The sequence below is a fragment of the Sceloporus occidentalis genome, unplaced genomic scaffold (genome assembly GCF_023333645.1).
Source record: "Sceloporus occidentalis isolate IW3139 unplaced genomic scaffold, rSceOcc1.0.p SCAF_3, whole genome shotgun sequence".
NCBI lineage: Eukaryota > Metazoa > Chordata > Lepidosauria > Squamata > Phrynosomatidae > Sceloporus > Sceloporus occidentalis.
The window spans coordinates 179,490,480-179,506,887 of record NW_028316983.1 but is presented as its reverse complement, the minus strand read 5'-3'; positions in this window follow the sequence as shown (position 1 = coordinate 179,506,887).

Below are 16,408 nucleotides of genomic sequence, written 5' to 3'. Positions count from 1 at the left end.
TCAGTTCAGTATACAGAGGTGTGGCACTCATCTAAAAGTGATTTCTTTTTATCATCATCATCACCACCACCACCACTATCATAATCTTTTAAAAATATATTATTCAAGCAATATTGCCCTGCAACAACAACAAAAACCCTAAATGGGACATATGGGAGACAATCCTATCTGACCAGGTTATTTCCAAATGCTAGACTATCTTTCCTCAGTAGAAACCACCAACTGTCTCACTCACCAGAACTACCAACTAATTACAATCGTCTTGTTCAGATTCAATGTTCACTCTCATCCATTTATTTAACCTCATCTAATCCAGAACAACTTTGAAATATTGGTCCAGGTTTTCTACCAATACCAAAGAATTAACAGATGTTAGTGAAATTCACATATCATGCTGATGGAGCATGGGTCTCCATCAGCATTTTTGCTGGAAGTGATGGAAGTGGCAGTAGCTGCCTCCCCTTTGAGATTTCATCTTCATTGGAAAAGGGACCAGACTTGCCACTGATGGAATTACAACAGATGTCTGATAGCCAGCCAAGCCTTCCTTCTGTTAGGCAGATCAGGTTGAGTTCTGAGCAGGAAAGGTATCTGGAGGAAACCCCTCACCCCAGTCCTAGAGAAAGGTTCCATCCAGATGGCCCAGATTAATTCTCTCAGATGAAGTGAGAGGCTGCAACCAAGATGTTGAGGAATGATCTCTCTAAATATTACCCAAGATCTGGCTGTTCATTTAACATGCCACCTATAAAAGGAAGTTACAATCACCAGCTTGACAACTCTGACTTAGGAGAATGCACAGATTCAGCAATTCATTTGAAATGTGATGCTTGAGAAGAGTGCTGATGATATCATGGACAGCCAAAAGACAAACAAATTAATCCTTGAACAGATCAAGCCTGAATTCTCCATGGAAGCTAAGATGAATCAACTGAAGCTGTCATGCTTTGGTTGCATCATTAGAAAAGACAATAATGGTAGGAAAGGTAGAAGGTAGTAGAAAGAGAGGAAGACTGCACACTAAATGGGTAGATTTAATCAGGGGAGTCATGGGTCTGAATTTACAAGACCTATGCAGAGCAGTGGAGAACAGGGGGTCCTGGAGATGTCTCATCCACTGGGTTGCCATGATACAAACAACAGATTTATGACCCCTGGATTGCTTAAGAATTGGGCTATTGCTACTCCCTGGAATTCTGATTCTAATATATTGCATTCTTGACTCTGGACTGATGCTGGATAGCTTTGTCTAGACAATAGTTACTAACTTTTGGCTTCTGACTAACAATGGTTTCTGGACCCTAGACCTTTTATCCTTGTCTGCAGTTGAGAGCAGGGCACTGTTCCCTTTGTCTGCTTTCTCTAGCATGCAACATCAGTTGAGGGAAAGGGTTGCTGGACATAGTTGTGTCTGCTCAGTCACTAACTGACTGCAACAGTCTGTTATGCATCACTCCAGTTGCTCTTGAACATGGAGGGAAGAAGGATTTGCCTCTCCCAGCAAAAGGCTGCTTCTTCCTTGCTATGGGCTCAAAATGAGCCAGGAAAACAATGGTTGATGGATGCACCTCTGCAGCCAGTGGCTGAGAAGACAATGATGTGCCCAGAAGGCTGCTTGCTATTGTGGTATATCAGAGTAGGGGCCTTGTTGATGGAGCTTTTAGATATCTCCTTCCACAAGACATCCCCCTCCCAAATCCATAAGCAGAAATAACCCCAGTTACAACTGCATATGCTAACAAAATGATTTTGCCCATAATGTATCCTCAACATACTGATGACACATCTAAATCTCTAGAAGACAAGTTATTTCATGGACTGAAAGGGAGAGGGAGAGTTAATGAAACCAAACAAAGTAAAAATGCCTAAACTGAAGCTATTGTGGACATATCATGAGATGACATGAAAATGTTTGGTAAAGTGGAAAGCAGTTGGAAAAAGATGAAGACCATATTAAAGGTGGATAGACTCATTCAAGGAAGCAATGGCCTTCAGTCTGCAAGATCTGAAGCAGTCTATAAATAATACAGTTTCTTGGAAGTCTCTTGTTTATAGGATCACTATAAGTTGAAGTTCACATGATGGCACATTACTGCCATGGTAGAGCAATAATCTCCTTCCACCATCTTTTGTCACTTATACACTGGAAAGATCAAGACATCTACAAACAATACTTCTTAATTTTATTCTGCTTAAGGCCTAGAATGACATTGTGGTTGATAGTACTGGATGCCACCTTCTAGGAACTCATAGAGAGCCTTAGGATGTCAGTACAGTTGTACCTTCCCTATCTGCCCGAACATCATGTGAACTATAATGCCAAAACATTTTCAGTTTCCAAGCCATTATGAAATCAGACTAGAATGAAATACCAGTAGCCAGCTTTGATTAAGAAAACTTGGAGATGGTTCTCTACCACTTTATTGCTATCAATAAACTAATGCCAATTAGATACCAATGTATCATTCAAAGTTATACTAATGAGGATGTGCCTGTTGCAAAATATTTTCCTTGCTTATTATTAGTAAAGTTTGGTAATATAATTCTTATTTCCACAAAGTGCAATGTAATCAGAATGTTCGAGTGTTCAGAAAGACGGGGGAGGGTTCATATAAATTTCACCATCTGTCTACCTCTCCCTTTTTGCACCTGTGTTACTTGTTTAAAAGTCTGCCAGTTTCAAACACTTCTAATGTATAAAATATCTTCATAATGTATGAAAGCCGCATTCTGCAAGCTTTATCTTGAAAAGAAAATACTGAGATATCCAATCTGTTTTCTTGCAAAATGCAGGATATGGTGAATGCTAATAGCTTGAGGTGTCTCTCTGAAGTAGCACTTCTAGAATTATTATCAGGATTTTGGTACACAGCACAAATAAAGAAGGCCCAATCAACAAAACCAAAAAGTTACTGCAGCTCATGTTTAGAATTCTGTAGGGATGTAGAAGTGTCCCCGTGGCTTACACATGATTTATTGTGTAGGAAAAAATAGCTTATTTATTCCTCCATGAGAATTTGGCTGGAATGAAACCCAAAGTTCTTTCTCTTTAGATAATGTCAGTTGTCCTGGGGCTGCAGAGGTTTCAGAAAAAAGCAATCTGGATTCACTCATGGGCCAAAAGAACAAGGGCTTATGAGTAGATGCATGAATTCTACTGTAGCAAGAACATAATCAAATGACATTCAGCCTGGTCCCAACTGGATTTGATCCCCCCCCCCCCGCCCGACTCTCTTTACAAAGTTCTTGTCAAACTATCTACACAAGTTTTCTCTCCAGCTCCCCCCTTCAAACGTAGTTTAAATTATAACATTGACAAAGTCTATATATTTATTTTGATCTGTGTAGAATGCCTAGTTACATAGGAAATCTATAGAAATTCTACTTCTCCTTCTATTCCATGTTATCCAGCCCAACCTGTCTTTGAAGAAAATTAAATTTCAGTATAAAATCTTCAAATTTAAGTGAGGTTGAGAGTTTTCTTATCCTTTACAACTGAAAAGTTAATAATGATCCAGTCAGTAAAGCTTCACTCAACACCTAGAAATCTTTTCAGTTCATCTGCTATTGTAAACTAAATTTAGTTAGTGGTGAGTGATTAACACACAAGAGGAAATGTACCTTAGTGCAAGGATGACATCATAAACACTTACGTTTCCCGTGAATAAAAAGTGATGGGACCATTGCACTTCATTGATGGGATAAGGACAGGATGAGAATGAAGTTGCAGAACGTCATGTGATAATCTTCACACAATTGCACAAGGATGAATGTGTCCTGATTCTCTCCTGTCCTTTCCCCCCATCTGATAATCTCCATAGAATTGGAAGAGACAACAAGGGCCATCCAGTCAAATCTCCACCATGCAGGAGTACACAATTGAAGCACTACTATCACAACCCACTTTCTCTTCCATCTATCACCAAAAAAATTATATGAAATAGGAAAACTAGATTCATGCATTAGTAGGATGGTTGAGAGAGGAAAATTCTGACTAAAAATAGTATATGATGTTTTCTGTCTACTAGGGCATTTTTTTTCCTGAAGGGAAGGGAAGATGTGGACTAGTAAGCAAATCATTAGTACAGTCGGCCCTTCTTATACACATATTTTTTTATACATGGATTCAAGCACCCGTGGCTTGAAAATGTTCCAAAAAAACCCTATCAATTTCAAATATCAAACCTTATTTTTGTATAAGGAACACCATTTTGTTATGTCATTATATTTCATGGACTTGAACATCCACGGATCTTGTTATCCACGGGGGATCCTGGAACCAAACTCCAGTGTATAAAAAGGATCCACTGTATAAAAAATTGAGGATTTATTTAAAATAGGTTGGAAAGAAGGAGGAAGGAAAATAAAATTCCAAATAGATAAACAATTTAAAATACAGTCAGCCCTCTACATTGATTCCTCATCCACAGATTCAACCATTCACAGTGTGTGAGTGTATTGTTGTTGTTAACTGCCCTTGAATCAATCTTGACTCATGGCAACCCTATGGAATCAGGCATCTCCAATACCCTCTGTCCTCCACTGCTCTGCTTCATTCCTGCAACTCCATACCAGTGACCTTAATTGAGTCCATCCAACTGGCATGTGGCCTTCTTCTCTTCCTACTTCCCTCCCTCTACCTTTCCCAGAATTATTGTCTTTTCCAGTGAGTCCTTCCTTCTCATGATGTGTCCGAAATATGATAGACCCAGTTTGATCATCTTGGCTTCCAGCATGGTTTCTGGCTTGATCTGCTCTAGGACCTATTTGTTTGTCCTTTTGGCTGTCTATGGGATCCTCAGCACTTTTCTCCAGCACCACATCTCAAATGAATAGATTTTCTTCCTATCACCTTTCTTAACTGTCCACCTCTCACATCCATACATGGTAATAGGGAATACAATGGCTTGTGGGATTCTCAGTTGTATATTTTTGCATTTTAGAATCTTTTCTAGTTCTTTCATAGCTGCCCTCCCCATTCTTAATCTTCTTCTGCTTTCCTGACTGCAGTTCCCATTTCTATCAATGTTTGATCCCAGGTATGGGAATTCTTTTACTATTTCCATTTCTTCATTGTCTAGGTTGAACTTGTGAAGGTCCTCAGTGGTCATTATTTTTGTTTTCTTTATATTCAATCTTAAGCCTGCCTTTGTCCTTTCTTCTTTGATCTTCCATAATAGGTGTTCCAGATCTGTGAGGTTTTCTGCTAGTACTATGGTGTCATCTGCATATCTTAAGATTGTTGATATTCCTTTCTCCTGTTTTCACTCCCCCTTCTTCTGTGTCCAAGCCTGCTCTTCTTATAATATGTTCTGTATACAAGTTGAACAGATAGAGTGAAAAGATGCAGCTTTCTCTGACTCCATTGCCAATTGGGAAGCATTCTCTTTCTCCATGTTTTGTCCTGTCAGTTGCCTCTTGTCCTGAGTACAAATTCCTCATCAGGACTATCAGATGTGTTGGCACTCCCATGTCTTTAAGGGCATTCCATAGCCTTTCGTGATCTATGCAATCAAAGGCTTTGCTATAATCTATAAAGCACATGCTGATTTTCTTTTGGAATTCCCAAGTGCACTCCATTAGCCATCTTATGTTTGCAATGTGGTCCCTAGTGCCTCTTCCTTTCCTGAATCCCACTGAACCTCTGAGATTTCTCTTTTCCTGTATGGTTGGAGTCAATGTTGCAGAATTTTGAGCATAATTTTACTTGCATGGGAAATCAGTGCTATGGTCCTATAGTTGCTGCTCTTGTGTCTCCCTTTTTGTGGATGGGCATATATATTGATTGCTTCCAATCTATTGGCCATTGTTTTGTTTTCCATATCTATTGACATATGTTGGTTAGCACTAGAATTGACTCTGTCGATGTGGATTTCAGTAGTTCAACTGGAACATCATCTGTTCCAGGTGATTTGTTTTTCTCTATTTCTCATATTGCAGTTTCCACTTCACTTTTTAGAATTTGGGGTTCATCTTCATATGTCACATCATTCAATGTGTCCTTCATTTTGTCATCTCTTTTGTATAATTCTTATGTGTATTGCACCCAACCTCTTTTTATTCCTTCCTGGTCTTCAAATATGTTATTTTATTGTCATAGAGCAATAATGGTTTGAATTTTCCTTTGATTTCCTGGATCTTGTGAAATAGATCTCTTGTTCTTCTTTGTTGTTGTTGTCTTCTATTGCTCTGCATTGGTCATTGTAGTAATTTTCTTCATCTATTTGCACAAGCTGTTGTACTGTTGCATTCATAATTCATAATTCTGTATGTTCCCAAAAATAATCCTTGATTTTGTCATTGTATATAAGTGGCACCATTTCACTATGCCACCGTATTTAATAGGACTTGAGCACCAATGGATTTTGGTATTTATTTTATTTTATTTTATTTTATTTCATTTCATTTATATCCAACCTTTCTCTCCAGAAAGACACAAGGCAGCTCACAGATAAAACCTTCAAAATTGTTATAGAATTCAAATAACTAAAACATTTCTATATAAAATCACATAAAATATACACAATATAAAATATAGTATAAAATCACATAAAATATAGACAAGTTAAAAACAGACTAAAACCCATCTGCTCCATAAACCATCCTGCTATGCATTATGTTCAGAAAGCCTGCCGGCATAAAAATGTTTTTACTTGGCAGCGAAAAGCCAGCAGGGAGGGGCCGGCCTAGCCTCCCAAGGAAGGACATTCCAGAGTGTGGGAGCAGCCAGTGAGAAGGCTTGTAACCACTGAGGGTCCTTGAACCAAGATTCAGTGGATACCAAGGATCAACTATTAGTCTGTGAACAATAGGATGCTTAGAAAAGAATCCAGTAATGAAGCAGACCACACAATTTTGTTCTTATTGTTTCCAGTTTTATTTTTGAGATCATACACTTTTTCAAATCCACAATACTTTTTGTCAGCTCTTTGCACAATCCATACACTTTTTAAAAATCCAATATGTGTGTGTGTGTGTGTGTGTGTGTGTGTGTGATCTCTTACCCTGCCCCCCCCCCCCCCGCCAGTGCTGGTTTATTTTAACCCAGTATAAAATGAGAAAGAACAGGAACAGAATCTGGGACTTTTCAATGAGTCTGGATGTACCATTAGTTGAGATTAAAATTGCCAGTGAAATTTGAATCACTAATTTCACAGTATGATCTCTTTCCCTTATTTCCTTGCCTTAACCCTATTATATCATCATTTGGATTATAGAACAAAAATCTGAGGACAGGAAAAAAAAAACCTATTACTATTGGCAGAGTTCTCAGGCAGCAGAATCCATATACATTAACTTCCCCTATTCATGTCAATCACTCTTCACGAGACTGGGCCCTTGACCTACAACACTATTCTTTTGAAAGAAAGCCAAAGCAAACACCTAACATACATCTTGAGAGTTCTCTGAGATGCTCAGACATCCTATGGAAATGTGGCTTATTTCCATTTCCACAATACAGTAACCTCTGTTAAAAAGGTTTCAGTGGTAGAAGGCTTGTTGTGTGACAGTATTACAGGCTTATTACTTCTACTCAAAAGATGTTTAACAGTAGACTATATTTTCATATAAAAATATGTCAATGAATTGCATTAATGAATATTTGATATTGCACTGAGCTGCTACTGACTGTTGTCATAGTCAAAATGTTGGAGGGCATTTGAAGGCTTGTGTTTCTGAAACTCACAAGGAGAAAAAAAGAGAGACACATCTCCAAGTGCTCAGTGGATGCCTTTTTTATTTTCAGCTACAAGAAAGCCCATATGAAACGCAGGAGCTGAGCACACAGCCCTAAAGGGGCAGCCTCCAGCCACCTCTTTTACAGCCTGATCAGGGCCACGGCAGCTGCATGCCACACCCCTGGTCTGGCCTTTCCAGGGTATGAAAAGGAGCCACAAAGAGCAGCTCCTTTTTGTGCCCTGGGAAGAGCACCATAGCTGTGACTCTGTGGCTTTATGGTGCTCCTTTGGTGTTACATCATGCAGACACAGTGCCGGAGGAATGCCATGATGCCACATGCTGTGTGGTGTGCCGTGCGGCATCACACTGCCCTGGGACAGAGCTGGGCTGTGTGTAACGTAGATTACACCCCCTAGCCAGCCTTTCAGGCTGGTCTGTACAGGGCCTCACTGACATAATTCATCATAATTTACAGTTGGAGGAGGAAATAAAAAGTGAGGCAGAAGAAATGAATATTTATGAAGAGTAATTGCAATGGTGTGTTCTGCAAGACACTTTTCCTAGTCTGGATGGGAAGCCCATGTGATACCCCTGGCAAGACCTTCTTGGTCAGGCTAAGCAATGACCAGTGGCTTGGAATCTTTGGACCACCAGAAGACTTGTACTTCATTTCACATAGTTTCTATTGTCCAAGTTGACTGGGCTTCTGGTAGCTGAGTCCAAAACAAATGGGGGACCAAAGGTTGAGAACGACTGCTCTAAATCACTGTCTCCTCTGTCCTGATTGTTTGTGGTGTATTCATTTAATACTGTCTCACAGCCTCAAAATAATGAGCAGAGAAATAAAGTCAGCCCCAAAGTGATCCCTGTTCTGAGTACGGTTCCCAGAACTCTGAACTGATAGACTTAGATACCAGCAGCCACCAGAAAGATGTCCATGGGTACTTACCTGCTCCATTCTTTACCAGAATTTCCACATAAATCTCCCATGGTTTACAAATATAGATGAATTAGCCTGAAAACCTTCAAGAACCAACAACAGAAACAGAACATTTATTTCTGCAAATACAATGCTTTTCAATGGAATGCCCTGTCAATTTTTTTTTAAAAAATGTATTTAAGTAGCAAACATGCATATCAGAAACAGTCCTGTGTCTTTCTTAATCTGTATTGGGTGACATCTGGCTGATACATCACATTTATTTCCACTGGCTGGGTTCCAATGTCAATAGAGCTGTGCTGCTCGCATCCTAGAGCCTTATGCAATCAATTTTTAGCGGCAGAAGAAATGGAACCTGTGTGAACCAAGTCACCTTCGGTACTTAGCTCCCACAGAAAGCAGTGCAGAAGCGGTGGATGGGAAATTATCTATGGGGGATCAGTTGACTTAGAGCAAACAGTATCCTCTTTCCCTTGCTGCTTACATACTCTTCAACTGTCCTGATTTGACAGGTAGAGTCCCAATTAATCCTCTTCCATCCCATGTCCTTGCTATTGTTGTTGTTGCCTTCAATTCATTTCCAAGTTATGGCAACTCCAAGGGCATGAAATTTTGACGGCAAGATTTGTTCAAAGAGGGTTTGCCTTTGCCTTCCTTGGAGACCAAAACAGTGTGACTTGCCCAAATTTACCCAGTGAGTTTTCATGGCTGAGCAGAGATTCAAACCCTGGTCTCAACAGTCATAGTTCAATGCTCAAACCACTACACCACACTGGTTCATCCTTATCTATTTTTAAAATGTCTCAGTTTGTCTTTCCTCCTCCTGCATTCCCCCTTTGTGCTCAACTTATTTCTATTCCTGCAAAATTGAATTAAAAGTACAAAAGCTGTTGGCAGTCAATTAATTCAACAGCAAGGAGAGGACAGGAGAGCAAGGGGTGGGATTTTCTCATTAGGTTCAGGCAAAAAGTCCTTCAATCTCTCCTAGATGATATGTTTCCTTGTTAATAACTCTTGGCTTTTTGACTACTCTCTGACATTCCTTTGCCCCATAGGCTGTGGTTTTTATCTGTGAAATGTTACAGGGCATGTGCTTCTGCTAGCTCTTTCATCAATTCTTATCCACTCGTAGCAGCACTGTTTTCCCCTTCCCATCAATGCTTCTGCCATGGACATCACTTCTCCAGCAAAGCCAGTAGAATCTGGCCACTGTTAGCAGTCAAACTGTGGGTGTATAGACACTCTAAAAATAATGCAGTTTAAAACTGCTTTAATTGCCATGGACACATCCTACAGAATCTTGGGGTTTCTACTTTTTTTGGCACCAGCATGCTTTGGAGGAGAAGGCTAAAACCTTGTCAAACTACAAATCCCAGGATTCCTTAAGCTACAGCATGTAAAGGATTCCATAAGCTACAGCATGTAAAGTGGTGTTAAATCACATAATTCCTACAGTGTAGATGCACCTTTTGGCTTCCACTCATTCTTTCCAAATCTGTTTCCCATTGTATATTTCCTTCTTTCCTTTCTTCCTTCTCTCTCTCTTTCTTTCTCTGCAAACACTGTTTCTCCTTATTATACACAGAGTCTTTGCCAACTTAGGAATTACAAGTGAAAACAAACTGTTACAGTGAGGAAAATAAGAAAATATTGTAGAGTAGTGATAAAAATAGGATCTCTATTACTTTTAACAAAATAAATTTGCGTGACAAACAAGCAGTTGTTGTCCTCATTAGTGCCAGATTCATTTCTCCTTTTAAAATCCACTGCCTGGTCAAGAAGGAAAAGCTGTACATTTCTTAATAATACAAGTCTACTTTGGCATTCTCAAGGCTTTCATTCTTTCCAAAATAAATGATCCTTTGCCATTTTATCCTCATTTTATGTTGCACTTGGTTTCATTGCACCTTACATTACATATTCATGCTTTTTCTTCTTTCTATGATTTTTATTTTAAAAAATGAACACTGACAACACATTTGTTTGTTTGCTTGTAAATTGCCCAGAGAAGCTTCATTCATTAGGCTATATATATAATAATGCATTTTTAAAATACGTGTGTGTGTAACGATTCAAAATTGAAATCAGAATGCCTAAAGCATGCTTTGTAGTCAAGATTTTCTAAATGCCAATGACATCTGCTGGCTTTAGAATATGGAAAATAGAGTGGTTTACTTCAATTGTGTATACTCATTTTCCATATTAGAAGTCCCTGCGTCTTTATAAAGAATTCTACTGAATTAGACCAATGGCCTCTCTGCTCCTGCATTCTTTTCCCACAATGACAGATATGCTTGAGGGACACTCATGAGTAAATCACTTACACAGTTCTTTCTCTTCCACTCCTGTACCCCAACAATTTCTTTACACAGAGGCATCAAGAATACAAAGGGCTTTTGCTTTTGACTGTCCTAAATATTCCAGTATTACCAGCAAACCTAGCCATATCACTGCTTATCCATAACCAAGCAAGTTAAAAAACATTTGTCCTAAATTAAATACTTGGGATTTAAAATTTTCCACATTAAGAAAAATGACTTGGTTCTCATTCTATGAAAGGATCCCTTAGCATATGATTTCTAAGTTTACTCAGAAGTATGCAAGTGAATTTCTTCCAGCATATTTACCCCTTGCCTTTCTGTTTCTAGCAGAAGACCCGTTTACCTATGTACTCTGAAAGTTTCTGATAGTCAAACAACATTACCCCTGTATAAAGAATACCCTGTTGTAACAATATGTGGGGTATACAATATTGTGCTTGCCCATACAACTGAGGCTAACAGAAATGTTGCATATTAGGAAAACAAATAATAAAAAATGGAAAGACAGAAAGTTTCTTGCACATACACAAAGAGAAAGAGAGAAAACACATACAAATACATACAATATCATTTTGCTGTCCAGTTGTCCACACACAAACACACACATGTTTTAAAAATTACTATGTTTTATTCTATTTTATTTTACATTATACTACAATTCCATATAATATTCTACAGTGTCCTCCGGCTAACCTTTGAGGGCAAGCTGCCACAGAGCGATTATCCTGGTCTGTTTTAGAACTAACCTGCAGGTTATGAGTGCTGCCTAGAAATACTCACAGTTGCACATTTACTGCCATCTAGTGGCATGATTTCAAATATTCTGTGCACAAACAAGTCTGCATCAAAATCCTCAAACGGCTTGGCAACAGGAGCCAGCAACAGTGATACTTAATTATTGCTTCCTGTCTAAAAAGGTAACCTCACTTTGTGCCTTCAAGTCACCTGTTGATTTAGGGCAACCTCATGAATTTCTCAAGCAAGAAATGTCCAGAGGTAGATTTTAATAGTTTCTTCCTCTGAACTATAGCCTAGAACACCTAATATTGCTTAGCAGTTTTCCGTCCAAGTATTAACCAAGGCTGGCCCTGCTTAGCTTCCAAGATCAATGTTGCATTGATGTGTGCCTCAAGTTGTTTCTGACTTATGGGGACCCTATCAATGGGTTTTCTTGGCACCCTCTGAGGCTGAGAGAGTGTGACTTACCCAATGTCACCCAATGGGTTTACATGTTAAATATAAGAACAGTCTCAGGACAACTGGCAATTCTGTATACTCAGAATTGCATGGTAGCATCACATGGTATACTGATTGTGTTCCAAGGTTTCAAAATAGCAAAAAGAGACAATTGAAGTTTGTGGTGCATGGGGATGACAATCAGAAAGTAGCTATTAAGACACCGTTCCATCTAAATACCAAATGAAAATATTGAATTCACTTACCCTAGTCATGCATTTCTCTGTACAATTTCTATATTGCCCACATTTTTAAATTTCATGTTGCATACATTTCTTTCTTTTTATAAAGGGTCAAGCTCTCAACATACAGGATTTTGTTTGATACCTTGTTCAGTTTATATAAAAGGGAAAGCTTTCCAACCTCAAATAAAGGACAGCCTTACAATGAAGAACACCTGGCAATCCAATATATTGAAGATGTTCCAGTATTGTTTTGCTACATATTCTGTCCTGCATCATAAATGACATGGGCATTAATCATATATGGATAAATTATGCTGCATTTAGGAAAGATAATATGTGGTGCTCACTATTCAGCAAACAAGATACAATTCATAATGCACACACCCACCCATATGCTCAAAGCAACAAAGTGAAGAAGAGGATAGTGTAAGAAAGAAGGTCTATATTTCATACTAGAAAACAACCACTTATACTATGTTCTATCTTTGACAAAGTAACCAGAATCAAGACTCATCTGAAAAGTGACATGAGTTTCTGAACTTAAACTACAGGGAAAAGATAGCCTGAACTTCAAGGGAAGAAACTTTTCTGTTCCTAATGGAGCTGAAATTTTATTACCTGTCATTTACTGCCCTTTCTCTCTAGTCCTCATGTGACCAAGAAAGAAAGCAACCTCTGCCTGCACTGAGATCCCTCTAGACCAGTTTAACAAATAACACAAGTAACATCTGAGACAAAATGTAGGCCTATGACTTTAACATCATCACTTTCTTTCATCTGTATGATTTTTAACATTTTTTCTCTGATAAAAACACAGCAAAGCTTTTAAAGCTTGCATGATGCATTTTGGTTGACCCCTGTAAAAGTATCACTCCTTTTTTGGATATTGGATATTGTTGTATTTGATTTCATGCCAACATGGCTACCCCTGAATATTAAACCACAGAGACTTCCTTCTTACTGCTAAAACTGGGAAAAAAACCCACAAGGTCTTTCAAGTAAGCACTGTTGGTTATCTAATGAATGGATCTAAATATGGTAGCAAGATTGTTAATTTGGGCCCTGTACTAATGGGCCAAAAAGCACACACTCAGTACATGCTAGGGTTGCCTGGGAGCGTCCTTTTCAGATGCTCCCTAACCTTAGTACAAACTCGGTACGTCAAAATGGTGGTGGGCACCACCATTTTGATGTAACGGCCGTGTCATGTCCAAATGGCGCAACACGGCTGTTATGTACTGGCGCCCTTTCAGCAGCACAGAAAGGAGCTCCAAAACGGAGCTCCTTTCATGTTGCATATCACTGGCACGGTGTTTACATGACCACACCAGCGATACTGAAGAGAAGGGGGCCAAGCGGCCCCTTTCTCTGTCTTCCCGCCGCTGTCGGGGTGTCCTTGGGGCATGAAGCCCCATGGTCACCCCTTTCCAGGCCGCAGGGAAGCGGCGTTTTGCCGCTTCCCCAAGGCCTGGAAAAGCGGTGGATTGGGGCCTCCGGGGCTGCCATTGTGGCAGCTCATGCCCTGATCTGTCAGGGAAAGGGGCGGTCTGTATCCTGCCTTGGTGGTGGTGGAATGGCACCAATATAATTATATCACTTTTTGCTATCTGCTCTGGCTTCCAGGGCATTTCTAGCATTCCAGAATGTTGATATAAAACAATAAAGTGATAACTATTTCACGGTCAGGCTGTCCAAAGGATCACATCTGCCCATGTTCCCCTACTTGGGACCTCTGTGGCCTTTCTTCAGATATGCTCACTAAATGTAGTTTAGCTGGTGACTAGTAAACAAAGAGCCTTTCCAGTAGTGGCATCCCAGTAGATTTCCATCTTCCATCTTCCATCCCCAGAGAGAGTCCTTTGTCATATTTTTCATAACAAATGAAAGAGGGTTTTAAAAAAATCCCAGGGTAATACAGTCTTGAAATATATTGTGTAGTACTTCTTAGGCCCTATCTGCATGTGCCTTCCCTGTTTCCTTGGTGGGGAGACTGGATAATGCATGTCCCAAAGCCCAGTTCTCTTATGAGCAGACCAGATGACGTCCAGCCTACTCAGCATCAGAACTGGGTTTTATCCTTTTTCTCTCAGATTTTTTTAAAAAATCACCAATTACTCTGGGTCTTCTGGGAAGAACCAGAGTCCTTCATTCTGATGCTTGCTTGCTACTGGAATGTGTCCCTTTGAGGCACCCAGCACATCCACCACTGCCACCAGTCACTCACTCTGAGGTCAGAACGAGGTGCCCAGTTCTGACCTCAAAGCAAAACAACCCATTGTGATGGCAGATGCACTGGGCGGCTCAGTGGGACATGGGTGCAGCTTCAGAACAGAGGGCTTTGCAACAGAGGAAGATGAGGGCAGGTCTAAGGCAGGATATTCTAGGCTGTCCCACTTCAGTGAAGACAAAGCCTTAAATATTTTGTACAAATCTTATTAACTGCTATTGGATTTATCTTGATTGTTTGCTGTTCATGGTTTTATATTATTTTCAGTATGGTATGGAAACTTGTTAGTGATGTATGCGGACATAACATAACCTGGAATATCTGGGTATGGTACAAGGAGTTGGTTACAACCTTTAAAGCCCTACATGGCCTGGATCCAGACTACTTGTGGGAGTACCTGCTTCCACATAATCCACCCCATACACTCAGGTCCTCTGGGAAGAACTTGCTGCAGCCTAAGAAGACCAAATTAGCCATGGTAACCCAGAGGGCCTTCTTAGCTGTGATGGAATGACCTGCTGGAGGAGATCTGTCACATGACCACTCTTGAAGCCTCTAAAAAGGCTGTTAAGATGGATCTCTTCAGGCAGGCCTTTCCAGTGTGCTGAGTATGCCATGGAAGGCCAAAAAGACAAATAAATGAGTCCTAGAACAGACAGATCTGAACTCTGACTGGAAACCTAGATAACCAAACTGAGATGGTCATACTTTGGACACATAATGAGAAGGAATGATTCATTAGAAAAGTCAGTGAGATCCCACCTCAACATTAGGAGGAACTTCCTGACAGTAAGGGCTGTTCGACAGTGGAACACACTCCCTCGCAGTGTGTTGGAGTCGCCTTCCTTAGAGGAGGCTGGATGGCCATATGTCGGGGATGCTACGATTGGGAATTCCTGCATGGCAGGGGTTGGACTGGATGGCTCTTGTGGTCTTTTCCAACTCTATGATTCTGTGATTCTATGATTCAGTAAGTCTAGGAAAAATGGAGAGTGCTATAGAAAGAGAGGAAGAGTGCATACTAGATGGATAGACTCAATTAAGGAAGCCACAGCCCTGGGCAGAGAGGTTGAAGACAGGGTTTATGAGGTGATTCAGTTGTGAGGTCTCCACGAGTGAAAGCCAACTTGAAGGCAGTTAAGGACAAATAATAAGGTAAAGCACATGAATTCTTACTTTGGAGCATATCACACTGAACACAATGGGACTTACTGCTGGGTGGATTTAAGTATATCATGATAAGAATATGTTATTCACAAAGTGTAATTGCATTTAGGTGTAGGAAAGAAGAGAACTGTAGAATAGAAAGAAGGTCAATAGCTGCCTACTATGCTGTATAAGTGGTTTTGGAACTGCAGATTGTTCATTCTACAGGCTGTGTTGCTAGAAGCATTGTATCCAAGAAATGAGACATCCTAGTCCCTCTTAATCTGTTGACTGTAAGAAGTATTTTGTACTTCTTGATTGTTAAAATGCATAAATAGCATGAAGAGGGTGCATGAAAAAGAGCTTGACTTACACAGTCTAGTTTAGTCTACAAATAGCTATGAAGCCTTAATAATGAGACAATCGTATTATAGAATTTTAGAATAAGAAATCATGGAATCATAGAGTTGGAAGAGGCTGCAAAGCTCATCAAGTCCAAATCCTTGTTTTGCGAGAATACACAACTAAAGCACTCCAAGAAGATGCCCATCTAACCTCTGTTTAAAGAGAGACGAGCAACCATATGTAATGGAAACCCTATGCAAGTTTAATTTGGGAGAAAATCTCACATAGTGAATAAGGTTTTCCAAGTAAGGGTGTTTAGGAGCAATAG